Genomic DNA, 19,911 nt, shown 5'->3' on the forward strand with positions numbered 1-19,911 from the left:
ATGGTGCTTTTAGTGTTTCTGCACACCGCAGCACGCGACATAGCTTTGCAGACGATAAATGTAACCGTCTCAGAGAGAAAAGCGGCCAATGTGACGATATGGCTTTAAGTCGATTCGATAACAAATGACGAAAACGGACGGATTTCTCAGGTTTTTACTACATATGAACACTTTTCACATTCTCCCGTGCAACGCGGCTGCTAGTCCTCCTTTCATACAAAATCTTAAGGTGCGGGGTCATGTCCAAGCCACCAAATCCGGCTAAAAAGTGAATAATCGACAACTAAAACTTGAATTGTACTACTTCTTACTTTCTATTACTTCAACTTAGAAGCTTCTTCTGTGTTCTACTATGGTGCTTTTAGTGTCTCCGCATACCGCAGCACGCGACATAGCTTTGCAGACGATAAATGTAACCGTCTCAGAGAGAAAAGCGGCCAATTTGACGATCTGGCTTTAAGTCGATTCGATAACAAATGACCAAAACGGACGGATTTCTCTGGTTTTTACTAAATATGAACACTTTTCACATTCTCCCGTGCAACGCGGCTGCTAGTCCTCCTTTCATGCAAAATCTTAAGGTCCTAGGTCATGTCCAGGCCACCAAAGCCGGTTAAAAAGTGAATAATCGATAACTAAAACTAGAATTGTACTACATCTTACTGGCTATTGCTTCAAGTTAGAAGCTTCTTGTGTTTTCTACTATGGTGCTTTTAGTGTCTCCGCATACCGCAGCACGCGACATAGCCTTGCAGACGATAAATGTAACCGTTTCAGAAAGAAGAACCGCGAATGTGACGATCTGGCTTTAAGTCGATTCGATAACAAAAGACGAAAACGGATGGATTTCTCAGGTTTTTACTACATATGAACACTTTTCACATTCTCCCGTGCAACGCGGCTGCCAGTCCTCCTTTCATCCAAAATCTTGAGGTCCTAGGTCATGTCCAAGCCACCAAAGCCGGCAAAGAAGTGAATAATCGACAACTAAAACTTGAATTGTACTACTTCTTACTGGCTATTACTTCAACTTAGAAGCTTCTTCTGTGTTCTACTATGGTGCTTTTAGTGTCTCCGCATACCGCAGCACGCGACATAGCTTTTGCAGACGATAAGTGTAACCGTTTCAGAGAGAAGAGCGGCCAATGTGACGATCTGGCTTTAAGTCGATTCGATAACAAATGACGAAAACGGACGGATTTCTCAGGTTTCTTCTACATATGAACACTTTTCACATTCTCCCGTGCAACGCGGCTGCCAGTCCTCCTTTCATGCAAAATCTTAAGGTCCTAGGTGATGTCCAAGCCACCAAAGCCGGCTAAAAAGAGAATAATCGACAACTAAAACTTGAATTGTACTCCTTCTTACTGGCTATTGCTTCAACTTAGAAGCTTCTTCTGTGTTCTACTATGGTGCTTTTAGGGTCTCTGCATACCGCAGCACGCGACATAGCTTTGCAGACGATAAATGTAACCGTCTCAGAGAGAAAAGCGGCCAATGTGACGATATGGCTTTAAGTCGATTCGATATCAAATGACGAAAATGGACGGATTTCTCAGGTTTTTACTACATATGAACACTTTTCACATTCTCCCGTGCAACGCGGCTGCTAGTCCTCCTTCCATGCAAAATCTTAAGGTGCTAGGTCACGTCCAAGCCACCAAATCCGGCTAAAAAGTGAATAATCGACAACTAAAACTTGAATTGTACTACTACTTCCTTGTTATTACTTCAACTTAGAAGCTTCTTCTGTGTTCTACTATGGTGCTTTTAGTGTTTCCGCATACCGCTGCACGCGACATAGCTTTGCAGACGATAAGTGTAACCGTTTCAGAGAGAATAGCGGCCAATGTGACGATCTGGCTTTAAGTCGATTCGATAACAAATGACGAAAGCGGACGGATTTCTCAGGTTTTTACTACATATGAACACTTTTCACATTCTCCCGTGCAACGCCGCAGCCAGTCCTCCTTTCATGCAAAATCTTAGGGTCCTAGGTGATGTCTAAGCCACCAAAGCCGGCTAAAAAGTGAATAATCAACAATAAAACTTGAATTGTACTACTTCTTACTGGCTATTGCTTCAACTTAGAAGCTTCTTCTGTGTTCTACTATGGTGCTTTTAGTGTTTCTGCATACCGCAGCACGCGACATAGCTTTGCAGACGATAAATGTAACCGTTTCAGAGAGAATAGCGGCCAATGTGACGATCTGGCTTTAAGTCGATTCGAAAACAAATGACGAAAACGGACGGATTTCTCAGGTTTCTAATACATATGAACACTTTTCACATTCTCCCGTGCAACGCGGCTGCCAGTCCTCCTTTCATGCAAAATCTTAAGGTCCTAGGTGATGTCCAAGCCACCAAAGCCTTCTAAGAAGTGAATAATCGACAACTAAAACTTGAATTGTACTCCTTCTTACTGGCTATTGCTTCAACTTAGAAGCTTCTTCTGTGTTCTACTATGGTGCTTTTAGGGTCTCTGCATACCGCAGCACGCGACATAGCTTTGCAGACGATAAATGTAACCGTCTCAGAGAGAAAGGCGGCCAATGTGACGCTATGGCTTTAAGTCGATTCGATATCAAATGACGAAAATGTACGGATTTCTCAGGTTTTTACTACATATGAACACTTTTCACATTCTCCCGTGCAACGCGGCTGCTAGTCCTCCTTTCATGCAAAATCTTAAGGTGCTAGGTCACGTCCAAGCCACCAAATCCGGCTAAAAAGTGAATAATCGACAACTAAAACTTGAATTGTACTACTTCTTACTTGCTATTACTTCAACTTAGAAGCTTCTTCTGTGTTCTACTATGGTGCTTTTAGTGTTTCCGCATACCGCTGCACGCGACATAGCTTTGCAGACGATAAGTGTAACCGTTTCAGAGAGAAGAGCGGCCAATGTGACGATCTGGCTTTAAGTCGATTCGATAACAAATGAGGAAAACGGACGGATTTCTCAGGTTTTTACTACATATGAACACTTTTCACATTCTCCCGTGCAACGCCGCAGCCAGTCCTCCTTTCATGCAAAATCTTAGGGTCCTAGGTGATGTCCAAGCCACCAAAGCCGGCTAAAAAGTGAATAATCGACAATAAAACTTGAATTGTACTACTTCTTACTGGCTATTGCTTCAACTTAGAAGCTTCTTCTGTGTTCTACTATGGTGCTTTTAGTGTTTCTGCACACCGCAGCACGCGACATAGCTTTGCAGACGATAAATGTAACCGTCTCAGAGAGAAAAGCGGCCAATGTGACGATATGGCTTTAAGTCGATTCGATAACAAATGACGAAAACGGACGGATTTCTCAGGTTTTTACTACATATGAACACTTTTCACATTCTCCCGTGCAACGCGGCTGCCAGTCCTCCTTTCATGCAAAATCTTAAGGTCCTAGGTGATGTCCAAGCCACCAAAGCCTGCTAAGAAGCGAATAATCGACAACTAAAACTTGAATTGTACTCCTTCTTACTGGCTATTGCTTCAACTTAGAAGCTTCTACTGTGTTCTACTATGGTGCTTTTAGGGTCTCTGCATACCGCAGCACGCGACATAGCTTTGCAGACGATAAATGTAACCGTCTCAGAGAGAAAAGCGGCCAATGTGACGATATGGCTTTAAGTCGATTCGATATCAAATGACGAAAATGTACGGATTTCTCAGGTTTTTACTACTTATGAACACTTTTCACATTCTCCCGTGCAACGCGGCTGCTAGTCCTCCTTTCATGCAAAATCTTAAGGTGCTAGGTCACGTCCAAGCCACCAAATCCGGCTAAAAAGTGAATAATCGACAACTAAAACTTGAATTGTACTACTTCTTACTTGCTATTACTTCAACTTAGAAGCTTCTTCTGTGTTCTACTATGGTGCTTTTAGTGTTTCCGCATACCGCTGCACGCGACATAGCTTTGCAGACGATAAGTGTAACCGTTTCAGAGAGAAGAGCGGCCAATGTGACGATCTGGCTTTAAGTCGATTCGATAACAAATGACGAAAACGGACGGATTTCTCAGGTTTTTACTACATATGAACACTTTTCACATTCTCCCGTGCAACGCCGCAGCCAGTCCTCCTTTCATGCAAAATCTTAGGGTCCTAGGTGATGTCCAAGCCACCAAAGCCGGCTAAAAAGTGAATAATCGACAATAAAACTTGAATTGTACTACTTCTTACTGGCTATTGCTTCAACTTAGAAGCTTCTTCTGTGTTCTACTATGGTGCTTTTAGTGTTTCTGCACACCGCAGCACGCGACATAGCTTTGCAGACGATAAATGTAACCGTCTCAGAGAGAAAAGCGGCCAATGTGACGATATGGCTTTAAGTCGATTCGATAACAAATGACGAAAACGGACGGATTTCTCAGGTTTTTACTACATATGAACACTTTTCACATTCTCCCGTGCAACGCGGCTGCTAGTCCTCCTTTCATACAAAATCTTAAGGTGCGGGGTCATGTCCAAGCCACCAAATCCGGCTAAAAAGTGAATAATCGACAACTAAAACTTGAATTGTACTACTTCTTACTTGCTATTACTTCAACTTAGAAGCTTCTTCTGTGTTCTACTATGGTGCTTTTAGTGTCTCCGCATACCGCAGCACGCGACATAGCTTTGCAGACGATAAATGTAACCGTCTCAGAGAGAAAAGCGGCCAATTTGACGATCTGGCTTTAAGTCGATTCGATAACAAATGACCAAAACGGACGGATTTCTCTGGTTTTTACTAAATATGAACACTTTTCACATTCTCCCGTGCAACGCGGCTGCTAGTCCTCCTTTCATGCAAAATCTTAAGGTCCTAGGTCATGTCCAGGCCACCAAAGCCGGTTAAAAAGTGAATAATCGATAACTAAAACTTGAATTGTACTACATCTTACTGGCTATTGCTTCAAGTTAGAAGCTTCTTCTGTTTTCTACTATGGTGCTTTTAGTGTCTCCGCATACCGCAGCACGCGACATAGCCTTGCAGACGATAAATGTAACCGTTTCAGAAAGAAGAACCGCGAATGTGACGATCTGGCTTTAAGTCGATTCGATAACAAAAGACGAAAACGGATGGATTTCTCAGGTTTTTACTACATATGAACACTTTTCACATTCTCCCGTGCAACGCGGCTGCCAGTCCTCCTTTCATCCAAAATCTTGAGGTCCTAGGTCACGTCCAAGCCACCAAAGCCGGCAAAGAAGTGAATAATCGACAACTAAAACTTGAATTGTACTACATCTTACTGGCTATTACTTCAACTTAGAAGCTTCTTCTGTGTTCTACTATGGTGCTTTTAGTGTCTCCGCATACCGCAGCACGCGACATAGCTTTTGCAGACGATAAGTGTAACCGTTTCAGAGAGAAGAGCGGCCAATGTGACGATCTGGCTTTAAGTCGATTCGATAACAAATGACGAAAACGGACGGATTTCTCAGGTTTCTTCTACATATGAACACTTTTCACATTCTCCCGTGCAACGCGGCTGCCAGTCCTCCTTTCATGCAAAATCTTAAGGTCCTAGGTGATGTCCAAGCCACCAAAGCCGGCTAAAAAGAGAATAATCGACAACTAAAACTTGAATTGTACTCCTTCTTACTGGCTATTGCTTCAACTTAGAAGCTTCTTCTGTGTTCTACTATGGTGCTTTTAGGGTCTCTGCATACCGCAGCACGCGACATAGCTTTGCAGACGATAAATGTAACCGTCTCAGAGAGAAAAGCGGCCAATGTGACGATATGGCTTTAAGTCGATTCGATATCAAATGACGAAAATGGACGGATTTCTCAGGGTTTTACTACATATGAACACTTTTCACATTCTCCCGTGCAACGCGGCTGCTAGTCCTCCTTCCATGCAAAATCTTAAGGTGCTAGGTCACGTCCAAGCCACCAAATCCGGCTAAAAAGTGAATAATCGACAACTAAAACTTGAATTGTACTACTACTTCCTTGTTATTACTTCAACTTAGAAGCTTCTTCTGTGTTCTACTATGGTGCTTTTAGTGTTTCCGCATACCGCTGCACGCGACATAGCTTTGCAGACGATAAGTGTAACCGTTTCAGAGAGAATAGCGGCCAATGTGACGATCTGGCTTTAAGTCGATTCGATAACAAATGACGAAAGCGGACGGATTTCTCAGGTTTTTACTACATATGAACACTTTTCACATTCTCCCGTGCAACGCCGCAGCCAGTCCTCCTTTCATGCAAAATCTTAGGGTCCTAGGTGATGTCTAAGCCACCAAAGCCGGCTAAAAAGTGAATAATCGACAATAAAACTTGAATTGTACTACTTCTTACTGGCTATTGCTTCAACTTAGAAGCTTCTTCTGTGTTCTACTATGGTGCTTTTAGTGTTTCTGCATACCGCAGCACGCGACATAGCTTTGCAGACGATAAATGTAACCGTTTCAGAGAGAATAGCGGCCAATGTGACGATCTGGCTTTAAGTCGATTCGAAAACAAATGACGAAAACGGACGGATTTCTCAGGTTTCTAATACATATGAACACTTTTCACATTCTCCCGTGCAACGCGGCTGCCAGTCCTCCTTTCATGCAAAATCTTAAGGTCCTAGGTGATGTCCAAGCCACCAAAGCCTGCTAAGAAGTGAATAATCGACAACTAAAACTTGAATTGTACTCCTTCTTACTGGCTATTGCTTCAACTTAGAAGCTTCTTCTGTGTTCTACTATGGTGCTTTTAGGGTCTCTGCATACCGCAGCACGCGACATAGCTTTGCAGACGATAAATGTAACCGTCTCAGAGAGAAAAGCGGCCAATGTGACGATATGGCTTTAAGTCGATTCGATATCAAATGACGAAAATTTACGGATTTCTCAGGTTTTTACTACATATGAACACTTTTCACATTCTCCCGTGCAACGCGGCTGCTAGTCCTCCTTTCATGCAAAATCTTAAGGTGCTAGGTCACGTCCAAGCCACCAAATCCGGCTAAAAAGTGAATAATCGACAACTAAAACTTGAATTGTACTACTTCTTACTTGCTATTACTTCAACTTAGAAGCTTCTTCTGTGTTCTACTATGGTGCTTTTAGTGTTTCCGCATACCGCTGCACGCGACATAGCTTTGCAGACGATAAGTGTAACCGTTTCAGAGAGAAGAGCGGCCAATGTGACGATCTGGCTTTAAGTCGATTCGATAACAAATGACGAAAACGGACGGATTTCTCAGGTTTTTACTACATATGAACACTTTTCACATTCTCCCGTGCAACGCCGCAGCCAGTCCTCCTTTCATGCAAAATCTTAGGGTCCTAGGTGATGTCCAAGCCACCAAAGCCGGCTAAAAAGTGAATAATCGACAATAAAACTTGAATTGTACTACTTCTTACTGGCTATTGCTTCAACTTAGAAGCTTCTTCTGTGTTCTACTATGGTGCTTTTAGTGTTTCTGCACACCGCAGCACGCGACATAGCTTTGCAGACGATAAATGTAACCGTCTCAGAGAGAAAAGCGGCCAATGTGACGATATGGCTTTAAGTCGATTCGATAACAAATGACGAAAACGGACGGATTTCTCAGGTTTTTACTACATATGAACACTTTTCACATTCTCCCGTGCAACGCGGCTGCTAGTCCTCCTTTCATACAAAATCTTAAGGTGCGGTTTCATGTCCAAGCCACCAAATCCGGCTAAAAAGTGAATAATCGACAACTAAAACTTGAATTGTACTACTTCTTACTTGCTATTACTTCAACTTAGAAGCTTCTTCTGTGTTCTACTATGGTGCTTTTAGTGTCTCCGCATACCGCAGCACGCGACATAGCTTTGCAGACGATAAATAAAACCGTCTCAGAGAGAAAAGCGGCCAATTTGACGATCTGGCTTTAAGTCGATTCGATAACAAATGACCAAAACGGACGGATTTCTCTGGTTTTTACTAAATATGAACACTTTTCACATTCTCCCGTGCAACGCGGCTGCTAGTCCTCCTTTCATACAAAATCTTAAGGTGTGGGGTCATGTCCAAGCCACCAAATCCGGCTAAAAAGTGAATAATCGACAATAAAACTTGAATTGTACTACATCTTACTGGCTATTGCTTCAAGTTAGAAGCTTCTTCTGTGTTCTACTATGGTGCTTTTAGTGTCTCCGCATACCGCAGCACCCGACATAGCCTTGCAGACGATAAATGTAACCGTTTCAGAAAGAAGAACCGCGAATGTGACGATCTGGCTTTAAGTCGATTCGATAACAAAAGACGAAAACGGATGGATTTCTCAGGTTTTTACTACATATGAACACTTTTCACATTCTCCCGTGCAACGCGGCTGCCAGTCCTCCTTTCATCCAAAATCTTGAGGTCCTAGGTCATGTCCAAGCCACCAAAGCCGGCAAAGAAGTGAATAATCGACAACTAAAACTTGAATTGTACTACTTCTTACTGGCTATTACTTCAACTTAGAAGCTTCTTCTGTGTTCTACTATGGTGCTTTTAGTGTCTCCGCATACCGCAGGACGCGACATAGCTTTTGCAGACGATAAGTGTAACCGTTTCAGAGAGAAGAGCGGCCAATGTGACGATCTGGCTTTAAGTCGATTCGATAACAAATGACGAAAACGGACGGATTTCTCAGGTTTCTTCTACATATGAACACTTTTCACATTCTCCCGTGCAACGCGGCTGCCAGTCCTCCTTTCATGCAAAATCTTAAGGTCCTAGGTGATGTCCAAGCCACCAAAGCCGGCTAAAAAGAGAATAATCGACAACTAAAACTTGAATTGTACTCCTTCTTACTGGCTATTGCTTCAACTTAGAAGCTTCTTCTGTGTTCTACTATGATGCTTTTAGGGTCTCTGCATACCGCAGCACGCGACATAGCTTTGCAGACGATAAATGTAACCGTCTCAGAGAGAAAAGCGGCCAATGTGACGATCTGTCTTTAAGTCGTTTCGATAACAAATGACGAAAACGGACGGATTTCTCAGGTTTTTACTACATATGAACACTTTTCACATTCTCCCGTGCAACGCGGCTGCTAGTCCTCCTTCCATGCAAAATCTTAAGGTGCTAGGTCACGTCCAAGCCACCAAATCCGGCTAAAAAGTGAATAATCGACAACTAAAACTTGAATTGTACTACTACTTCCTTGTTATTACTTCAACTTAGAAGCTTCTTCTGTGTTCTACTATGGTGCTTTTAGTGTTTCCGCATACCGCTGCACGCGACATAGCTTTGCAGACGATAAGTGTAACCGTTTCAGAGAGAATAGCGGCCAATGTGACGATCTGGCTTTAAGTCGATTCGATAACAAATGACGAAAACGGACGGATTTCTCAGGTTTTTACTACATATGAACACTTTTCACATTCTCCAGTGCAACGCCGCAGCCAGTCCTCCTTTCATGCAAATTCTTAGGGTCCTAGGTGATGTCTAAGCCACCAAAGCCGGCTAAAAAGTGAATAATCGACAATAAAACTTGAATTGTACTACTTCTTACTGGCTATTGCTTCAACTTAGAAGCTTCTTCTGTGTTCTACTATGGTGCTTTTAGTGTTTCTGCATACCGCAGCACGCGACATAGCTTTGCAGACGATAAATGTAACCGTCTCAGAGAGAAAAGCGGCCAATTTGACGATCTGGCTTTAAGTCGATTCGATAACAAATGACCAAAACGGACGGATTTCTCTGGTTTTTACTACATATGAACACTTTTCACATTCTCCCGTGCAACGCGGCTGCTAGTCCTCCTTTCATAGAAAATCTTAAGGTGCGGGGTCATGTCCAAGCCACCAAATCCGGTTAAAAAGTGAATAATCGATAACTAAAACTTGAATTGTACTACTTCTTACATGCTATTACTTCAAGTTAGAAGCTTCTTCTGTGTTCTACTATGGTGCTTTTAGTGTCTCCGCATACCGCAGCACGAGACATAGCCTTGCAGACGATAAATGTAACCGTTTCAGAAAGAAGAACCGCGAATGTGACGATCTGGCTTTAAGTCGATTCCATAACAAAAGACGAAAACGGATGGATTTCTCAGGTTTTTACTAGTTATGAACACTTTTCACATTCTCCCGTGCAACGCGGCTGCCAGTCCTCCTTTCATCCAAAATCTTGAGGCCCTAGGTCATGTCCAAGCCACCAAAGCCGGCAAAGAAGTGAATAATCGACAACTAAAACTTCAATTGTACTACTTCTTACTGGCTATTACTTCAACTTAGAAGCTTCTTCTGTGTTCTACTATGGTGCTTTTAGTGTTTCCGCATACCGCTGCACGCGACATAGCTTTGCAGACGATAAGTGTAACCTTTTCAGAGAGAAGAGCGGCCAATGTAACGATCTGTCTTTAAGTCGAATCTATAACAAATGACGAAAACGGACGGATTTCTCAGGTTTTTACTACATATGAACACTTTTCACATTCTCCCGTGCAACGCGGCTGCTAGTCTTCCTTTCATGCAAAATCGTAAGGTTCCACCTCATGTCCAAGCCACCAAAGCCGGCTAAAACGTGAATAATCGACAACTAAAACTTCAATTTTACTACTTCTTACTGGCTATTACTTCAACTTAGAAGCTTCTTCTGTGTTCTGCTATGGTGCTTTTAGTGTTTCCGCATACTGCAGCACGCGACATAGCTTTGCAGACGATAAATGTAACCGTCTCAGAGAGAAAAGCGGCCAATGTGACGATATGGCTTTAAGTCGATTCGATAACAAATGACGAAAACGGACGGATTTCTCAGGTTTTTACTACATATGAACACTTTTCACATTCTCCCGTGCAACGCGGCTGCTAGTCCTCCCTTCATGCAAAATCTTAAGGTCCTAGGTCATGTCCAAGCCACCAAAGCCGGCTAAAAAGTGAATAATCGATAACTAAAACTTGAATTGTACTACTTCTTACTCGCTATTACTTCCACTTAGAAGCTTCTTCTGTGTTCTACTATGGTGCATTTAGTGTCTCCGCACACCACAGCACGCGACATAGCTTTGCAGACGATAAATGTAACCGTCTCAGAGGGAAAAGCGGCCAATGAAACAATCTGGCTTTAAGTCGATTCGATAACAAATGACGAAAACGGACGGATTTCTCTGGTTTTTACTACATATGAACACTTTTCACATTCTCCCATGCAACGCGGCTGCTAGACATCCTTTCATGCAAAAAGTTAAGGTCCTAGGTCATGTCCAAGCCACCAAAGCCGGCTAAAAAGTGAGTAATCGATAACTAAAACTTGAATTGTACTACTTCTTACTGGCTATTGCTTCAACTTAGAAGCTTCTTCTGTGTTCTACTATGGTGCTTTTAGTGTCTCCGCATACCGCAGCACGCGACATAGCTTTGCAGACGATAAATGTAACCGTCTCAGAGAGAAAGGCAGCCAATGTGACGATATAGATTTAAGTCGATTCGATAACAAATGACGAAAAGGGACGTATTTCTCAGGTTTTTACTACATATGAACACTTTTCACATTCTCCCGTGCAACGCGGCTGCTAGTCCTCCTTTCATGCAAAATCTTAAGGTGCTAGGTCACGTCCAAGCCACCAAATCCGGCTAAAAAGTGAATAATCGACAACTAAAATTTGAATTGTACTACTTCTTACTGGCTATCGCTTCAACTTAGAAGCTTCTTCTGTGTTCTTTTATGGTGCTTTTAGTGTCTCCGCATACCGCAGCATGCGACATAGCTTTGCAGACGATAAATGTAACCGTCTCAGAGAGAAAAGCGGTCAATGTGACGATCTGTCTTTAAGTCGATTCGATAACAAATGACGAAAACAGACGGATTTCTCAGGATTTTACTACATATGAACACTTTTCACATTCTCCCATGCAACGCGGCTGCTAGACATCCTTTCATGCAAAATCTTGAGGTCCTTGGTCATGTCCAAGCCACCAAAGCCGGCTAAAAAGTGAGTAATCGATAACTAAAACTTGAATTGTACTACTTCTTACTGGCTATTACTTCAACTTAGAAGCTTCTTCTGTGTTCTACTATGGTGCATTTAGTGTCTCCGCACACCGCAGCACGCGACATAGCTTTGCAGACGATAAATGTAACCGTCTCAGAGAGAAGATCGGCCAATGTGACGATCTGGCTTTAAGTCGATTCGATAACAAATGACGAAAACAGACGGATTTCTCAGGTTTTTACTACATATGAACACTTTTCAGATTCTCCCATGCAACGCGGCTGCTAGGCCCCCTTTCATGCAAAATCTTAAGGACCTAGGTCATGTCCAAGCCACCAAAGCCGGCTAAAAGGTGAATAATCGATAACTAAAACTTGAATTGTACTACTTCTTACTGGCTATTACTTCAACTTAGAAACTTCTTCTGTGTTCTACTATGGTGCTTTTAATGTCTCCGCATACCGCAGCACGCGACATAGCTTTGCAGACGATAAATGTAACCGTCTCAGAGGGAAAAGCGCCCAATGTGACGATCTGGCTTTAAGTCGATTCGATAACAAATGACGAAAACGGACGGATTTCTCAGGTTTTTACTAAATATGAACACTTTTCACATTCTCCCGTGCAACGCGGCTGCTAGTCCTCCTTTCATGCAAAATCTTAAGGTCCTAGGTCATGTCCAAGCCACCAACGCCGGCTAAAAAGTGAATAATCGACAACTAAAACTTGAATTGTACTACTTCTTACTGGCTATTGCTTCAACTTAGAAGCTTCTTCTGTGTTCTACTATGGTGCTTTTAGTGTTTCCGCATTCCGCTGCACGCGAAATAGCTTTGCAGACGATAAGTGTAACCGTTTCAGAGAGAAGAGCGGCCAATGTGACGATCTGGCTTTAAGTCGATTCGATAACAAATGACGAAAACGGACGGATTTCTCAGGTTTTTACTACATATGAACACTTTTCACATTCTCCCGTGCAACGCGGCTGCCAGTCCTCCTTTCATGCAAAATCTTAACGTACTAGGTGATGTCCAAGCCACCAAAGCCGGCTAAAAAGTGAATAATCGACAACTAAAACTTGTAATGTACTACTTCTTACTGGCTATTGCTTCAACTTAGAAGCTTCTTCTGTGTTCTGCCATGGTGCTTTTAGTGTCTCCGCATACCGCAGCACCCGACATAGCTTTGCAGACGATAAATGTAACCGTCTCTGAGAGAAAGGCGGCCAATGTGACGATATAGATTTAAGTCGATTCGATAACAAATGACGAAAACGGACGGATTTCTCAGGTTTTTACTACATATGAACACTTTTCACATTCTCCCGTGCAACGCGGCTGCTAGTCCTCCTTTCATGCAAAATCTTATGGTCCTAGGTCATGTCATAGCCACCAAAGCCTACTAAAAAGTGAATAATCGACAACTAAAACTTGAATTGTACTACTTCTTACTGGCTATTACTTCAACTTAGAAGCTTCTTCTGTTTCTACTATGGCGCTTTTAGTGTCTCCGCATACCGTAGCACGCGACATAGCTTTGCAGACAATAAATGTAACCTTCTCAGAGAGAAAAGCGTCCACTGTGATGATCTTGCTTTAAGTCGATTCGATAACAAATGACGAAAACGGACGGATTTCTCAGGTTTTTACTACATATGAACACTTTTCACATTCTCCCGTGCAACGCGGCTGCTAGTCCTCCTTTCATGCAAAATCTTAAGGTCCTAGGTTATGTCCAAGCCACCAAAGCCGGCAAAAAAGTGAATATACGACAACTAAAACTTGAATTGTACTACTTCCTCCTGGCTATTACTTCAACTTAGAATCTTCTTCTGTGTTCTACTATGGTGCATTTAGTGTTTCGGCATACCGCAGCACGCGACGTAGATTTGCAGACGATAAATGTAACCGTTTCAGAAAGAAGAACCGCCAATGTGACGATCTGGCTTTAAGTCGATTCGAAAACAAAAGACGAAAACGGATGGATTTCTCAGGTTTCTACTACATATGAACACTTTTCACATTCTCCCGTGCAACGCGGCTGCCAGTCCTCCTTTCATGCAAAATCTTAAGGTCCTAGGTCATGTCCAAGCCACCAAAGCCGGCTAAAAAGTGAATAATCGACAAATAAAACTTGAATTGTACCACTTCTTACTGCCTATTACTTCAACTTAGAAGCTTCTTCTGTTTCTACTATGGCGCTTTTAGTGTCTCCGCATACCGCAGCACGCGACATAGCTTTGCAGACAATAAATGTAACCTTCTCAGAGAGAAAAGCGGCCAATGTGATGATCTGGCTTTAAGTCGATTCGATAACAAATGACGAAAACGGACGGATTTCTCAGGTTTTTACTACATATGAACACTTTTCACATTCTCCCGCGCAACGCGGCTGCCAGTCCTCCTTTCATGCAAAATCTTAAGGTCCTAGGTCATGTCCAAGCCACCAAAGCCGGCTAAAAAGTGAATAATCGACAAATAAAACTTGAATTGTACCACTTCTTACTGCCTATTACTTCAACTTAGAAGCTTCTTCTGTTTCTACTATGGCGCTTTTAGTGTCTCCGCATACCGCAGCACGCGACATAGCTTTGCAGACATTAAATGTAACCTTCTCAGAGAGAAAAGCGGCCAATGTGATGATCTGGCTTTAAGTCGATTCGATAACAAATGACGAAAACGGACGGATTTCTCAGGTTTTTACTACATATGAACACTTTTCACATTCTCCCGTGCAACGCGGCTGCCAGACCTCCTTTCATGCAAAATCTTAAGGTCCTAGGTGATGTCCAAGCCACTAAAGCCCGCTAAAAAGTGAATAATCGACAACTAAAACTTGAATTGTACTACTTCTTACTGGCTATTACTTCAACTTAGAAGCTTCTTCTGTGTTCTGCTATGGTGCTTTTAGTGTTTCCGCATACTGCAGCACGCGACATAGCTTTGCAGACGATAGATGTAACCGTTTCAGAGAGTAGAGCGGCCAATGTGAAGATCTGGCTTTAAGTCGATTCGATAACAAATGACGAAAACGGACGGATTTCTCAGGTTTTTACTACATATGAACACATTTCACATTCTCCCGTGAAACGCGGCTGCTAGTCTTCCTTTCATGCAAAATCTTAAGGTCCTAGTTCATGTCCAAGCCACCAAAGCCGGCTAAAAAGTGAATAATCGACAACTAAAACTTCAATTGTACTACTTCTTACTGGCTATTACTTCAACATAGAAGCTTCTTCTGTGTTCTACTATGGTTCTTATAGTGTTTCCGCATACCGCAGCACGCGACATAGCTTTGTAGACGATAAATGTAACCGTTTCAGAGAGAAGAGTGGCCAATGTGACGATCTGGCTTTAAGTCGATTCGATAACAAAAGACGAAAACGGACGGATTTCTCAGGATTTTACTAAATATGAACACTTTTCACATTCTCCCGTGCAACGCGGCTGCTAGTCCTCCATTCATGCAAAATCTTAAGGTCCTAGGTCATGTCCAAGCCACCAAAGCCGGCTAAAAAGTGAATAATCGATAACTAAAACTTGAATTGTACTACTTCTTACTGGCTAATACTTCCACTTAGAAGCTTCTTCTGTGTTCTACTATGGTGCATTTAGTGTCTCCGCACACCGCAGCACGCGACATAGCTTTGCAGACGAGAAATGTAACCGTCTCAGAGGGAAAAGCGGCCAATGTGTCGATCTGGCTTTAATTCGATTCGATAACAAATGACTAAAACGGACGGATTTCTCAGGTTTTTACTAAATATGAACACTTTTCACATTCTCCCTTGCAACGCGGCTGCTAGTGTTCCTTTCATGCAAAATCTTAAGGTCCTAGGTCATGTCCAAGCCACCAAAGCCGGCTAAAAAGTGAATAATCGACAACTAAAACTTGAATTTTACTACTTCTTACTGGCTATTACTTCAACATAGAAGCTTCTTCTGTGTTCTACTATGGTGCTTTTAGTGTTTCCGCATACCGCAGCACGCGACATAGCTTTGTAGACGATAAATGTAACCGTTTAAGATAGAAGAGCGGCCAATGTGACGATCTGGCTTTAAGTCGATTCGATAACAAATGACGAAAACGGACGGATTTCTCAGGTTTTTACTACATATGAACACTTTTCACATTGTCCCGTGCAACGCGGCTGCCAGTCCTCCTTTCATGCTAAATCTTAAGGTGCTAGGTCATGTCCAAGCCGCCAAATCCGGCTAAAAAGTGAATAATCGACAACTAAAACTTGAATTGTACTACTTCTTACTTGCTATTACTTCAACTTAGAAGCTTCTTCTGTGTTCTACTATAATGCTTTTAGTGTTTCCGCATACCGCTGCACGCGACATAGCTTTGCAGACGATAAGTGTAACCGTTTCAGAGAGAAGAGCGCCCAATGTGACGATCTGGCTTTAAGTCGATTCGATAACAAATGACGAAAACGCACGGATTTCTCAGGTTTTTACTACATATGAACACATTTCACATTCTCCCGTGAAACGCGGCTGCTAGTCTTCCTTTCATGCAAAATCTTAAGGTCCTAGTTCATGTCCAAGCCACCAAAGCCGGCTAAAAAGTGAATAATCGACAACTAAAACTTCAATTGTACTACTTCTTACTGGCTATTACTTCAACATAGAAGCTTCTTCTGTGTTCTACTATGGTGCTTTTAGTGTTTCCACATACCGCAGCACGCGACATAGCTTTGTAGACGATAAATGTAACCGTTTCAGAGAGAAGAGCGGCCAATGTGACGATCTGGCTTTATGTCGATTCGATAACAAAAGACGAAAACGGACGGATTTCTCAGGATTTTACTAAAAATGAACACTTTTCACATTCTCCCGTGCAACGCGGCTGCTAGTCCTCCCTTCATGCAAAATCTTAAGGTCCTAGGTCATGTCCAAGCCACCAAAGCTGGCTAAAAAGTGAATAATCGATAACTAAAAACTGAATTGTACTACTTCTTACTGGCTATTACTTCCACTTAGAAGCTTCTTCTGTGTTCTACTATGGTGCATTTAGTGTCTCCGCACACCGCAGCACGCGACATAGCTTTGCAGACGATAAATGTAACCGTCTAAGAGGGAAAAGCGGCCAATGTGTCGATCTGGCTTTAAGTCGATTCGATAACAAATGACGAAAACGGACGGATTTCTCAGGTTTTTACTAAATATGAACACTTTTCACATTCTCCCGTGCAACGCGGCTGCTAGTCCTCCTTTCATGCAAAATCTTATGGTCCTAGTTCATGTCCAAGCCAATAAAGCAGGCTAAAAAGTGAATAATCGACAACTAAAACTTGAATTGTACTACTTCCTCCTGGCTATTACTTCAACTTAGAAGATTCTTCTGTGTTCTACTATGGTGCATTTAGTGTTTCGGCATACCGCAGCACGCGACGTAGATTTGCAGACGATAAATGTAACCGTTTCAGAAAGAAGAACCGCCAATGTGACGATCTGGCTTTAAGTCGATTCGAAAACAAAAGACGAAAACGGATGGATTTCTCAGGTTTCTACTACATATGAACACTTTTCACATTCTCCCGTGCAACGCGGCTGCCAGTCCTCCTTTCATGCAAAATCTTAACGTACTAGGTGATGTCCAAGCCACCAAAGCCGGCTAAAAAGTGAATAATCGACAACTAAAACTTGAAATGTACTACTTCTTACTGGCTATTGCTTCAACTTAGAAGCTTCTTCTGTGTTCTGCTATGGTGCTTTTAGTGTCTCCGCATACCGCAGCACCCGACATAGCTTTGCAGACGATAAAGGTAACCGTCTCAGAGAGAAAAGCGGTCAATGTGACGATCTGTCTTTAAGTCGATTCGATAACAAATGACGAAAACGGACGGATTTCTCAGGTTTTTACTACATATGAACACTTTTCACATTCTCCCGTGCAACGCAGCTGCTAGTCCTCCTTTCATGCAAAATCTTATGGTCCTAGGTCATGTCCAAGCCACCAAAGCCGGCTAAAAAGTGAATAATCGACAACTTAAACTTGAATTGTACTACTTCTTACTGGCTATTACTTCAACATAGAAGCTTCGTCTGTGTTCTACTATGGTGCTTTTAGTGTTTCCGCATACCGCAGCACGCGACATAGCATTGTAGACGATAAATGTAACCGTTTCAGAGGGAAGAGCGGCCAATGTGACGATCTGGCTTTAAGTCGATTCGGTAACAAATGATGAAAACGGACGGATTTCTCAGGTTTTTACTACATATGAACACTTTTCACATTCTCCCGTGCAACGCCGCTGCTAGTCCTCCTTTCATGCTAAATCTTAAGGTCCTAGGTCATGTCCAAGCCACCAAAGCCGGCTAAAAAGTGATTAAATCCACAAATAAAACTTGAATTGTACCACTTCTTACTGGCTATTACTTCAACTTAGAAGCTTCTTCTGTTTCTACTATGGCGCTTTTAGTGTCTCCGCATACCGCAGCACGCGACATAGCTTTGCAGACAATAAATGTAACCTTCTCAGAGAGAAAAGCGGCCAATGTGATGATCTGGCTTTAAGTCGATTCGATAACAAATGACGAAAACGGACGGATTTCTCAGGTTTTTACTACATATGAACACTTTTCACATTCTCCCGTGCAACGCGGCTGCTAGTCCTCCTTTCATGCAAAATCTTAAGGTCCTAGGTCATGTCCAAGCCACCAAAGCCGGCAAAAAAGTGAATAATCGACAACTAAAACTTGAATTTTACTACTTCTTACTGGCTATTACTTCAACTTAGAATCTTCTTCTGTGTTCTACTATGGTGCTTTTGGTGTTTCGGCATACCGCAGGACGCGACATAGCTTTGCAGACGATAAGTGTAACCGTTTCAGAGGGAAGAGCGGCCAATGTGACGATCTGGCTTTAAGTCGATTCGATAACAAATGACGAAAACGGACGGATTTCTCAGGTTTCTACTACATTTGAACACTTTTCACATTCTCCCGTGCAACGCGGCTGCCAGTCCTCCTTTCATGCAAAATTTTAACGTACTAGGTGATGTCCAAGCCACCAAAGCCGGCTAAAAAGTGAATAATCGACAACTAAAACTTGAAATGTACTACTTCTTACTGGCTATTGCTTCAACTTAGAAGCTTCTTCTGTGTTCTGCTATGGTGCTTTTAGTGTCTCCGCTTACCGCAGCACCCGACATAGCTTTGCAGACGATAAAGGTAACCGTCTCAGAGAGAAAAGCGGTCAATGTGACGATCTGTCTTTAAGTCGATTCGATAACAAATGACGAAAACGGACGGATTTCTCAGGGTTTTACTACATATGAACACTTATCACATTCTCCCGTGCAACGCGGCTGCTAGTCCTACTTTCATGCAAAATCTTATGGTCCTAGGTCATGTCATAGCCACCAAAGCCGGCTAAAAAGTGAATAATCGACAACTAAAACATGAATTGTACTACATCTTACTGGCTATTACTTCAACTTAGAAGCTTCTTCTGTGTTCTACTATGGTGCTTTTAGTGTTTCCGCATACTGCAGCACGCGACATAGCTTTGCAGACGATAAATGTAACCGTTTCAGAGAGTAGAGCGGCCAATGTGACGATCTGGCTTAAGTCGATTCGATAACAAATGACGAAAACGGATGGATTTCTCAGGTTTTTACTACATATGAACACTTTTCACATTCTCCCGTGCAACGCGGCTGCTAGTCTTCCTTTCATGTAAAATCTTAAGGTTCCACCTCATGTCCAATCCACCAAAGCCGGCTAAAAAGTGAATAATCGACAATTAAAACTTCAATTGTACTACTTCTTACTGGCTATTACTTCAACATAGAAGCTTCTTCTGTGTTGAACTATGGTGCTTTTAGTGTTTCCGCATACCGCAGCACGCGACATAGCATTCTAGACGATAAATGTAACCGTTTCAGAGAGAAGAGCGGCCAATGTGACGATCTAGCTTTAAGTCGATTCGATAACAAATGATGAAAACGGACGGATTTCTCCGTTTTTTACTCCATATGAACAATTTCCACATTCTCCCGTGCAACGCGGCTGCAAGTAC

This window comes from Schistocerca gregaria, unplaced genomic scaffold (assembly GCF_023897955.1).
Source record: "Schistocerca gregaria isolate iqSchGreg1 unplaced genomic scaffold, iqSchGreg1.2 ptg000247l, whole genome shotgun sequence".
Taxonomy (NCBI): domain Eukaryota; kingdom Metazoa; phylum Arthropoda; class Insecta; order Orthoptera; family Acrididae; genus Schistocerca; species Schistocerca gregaria.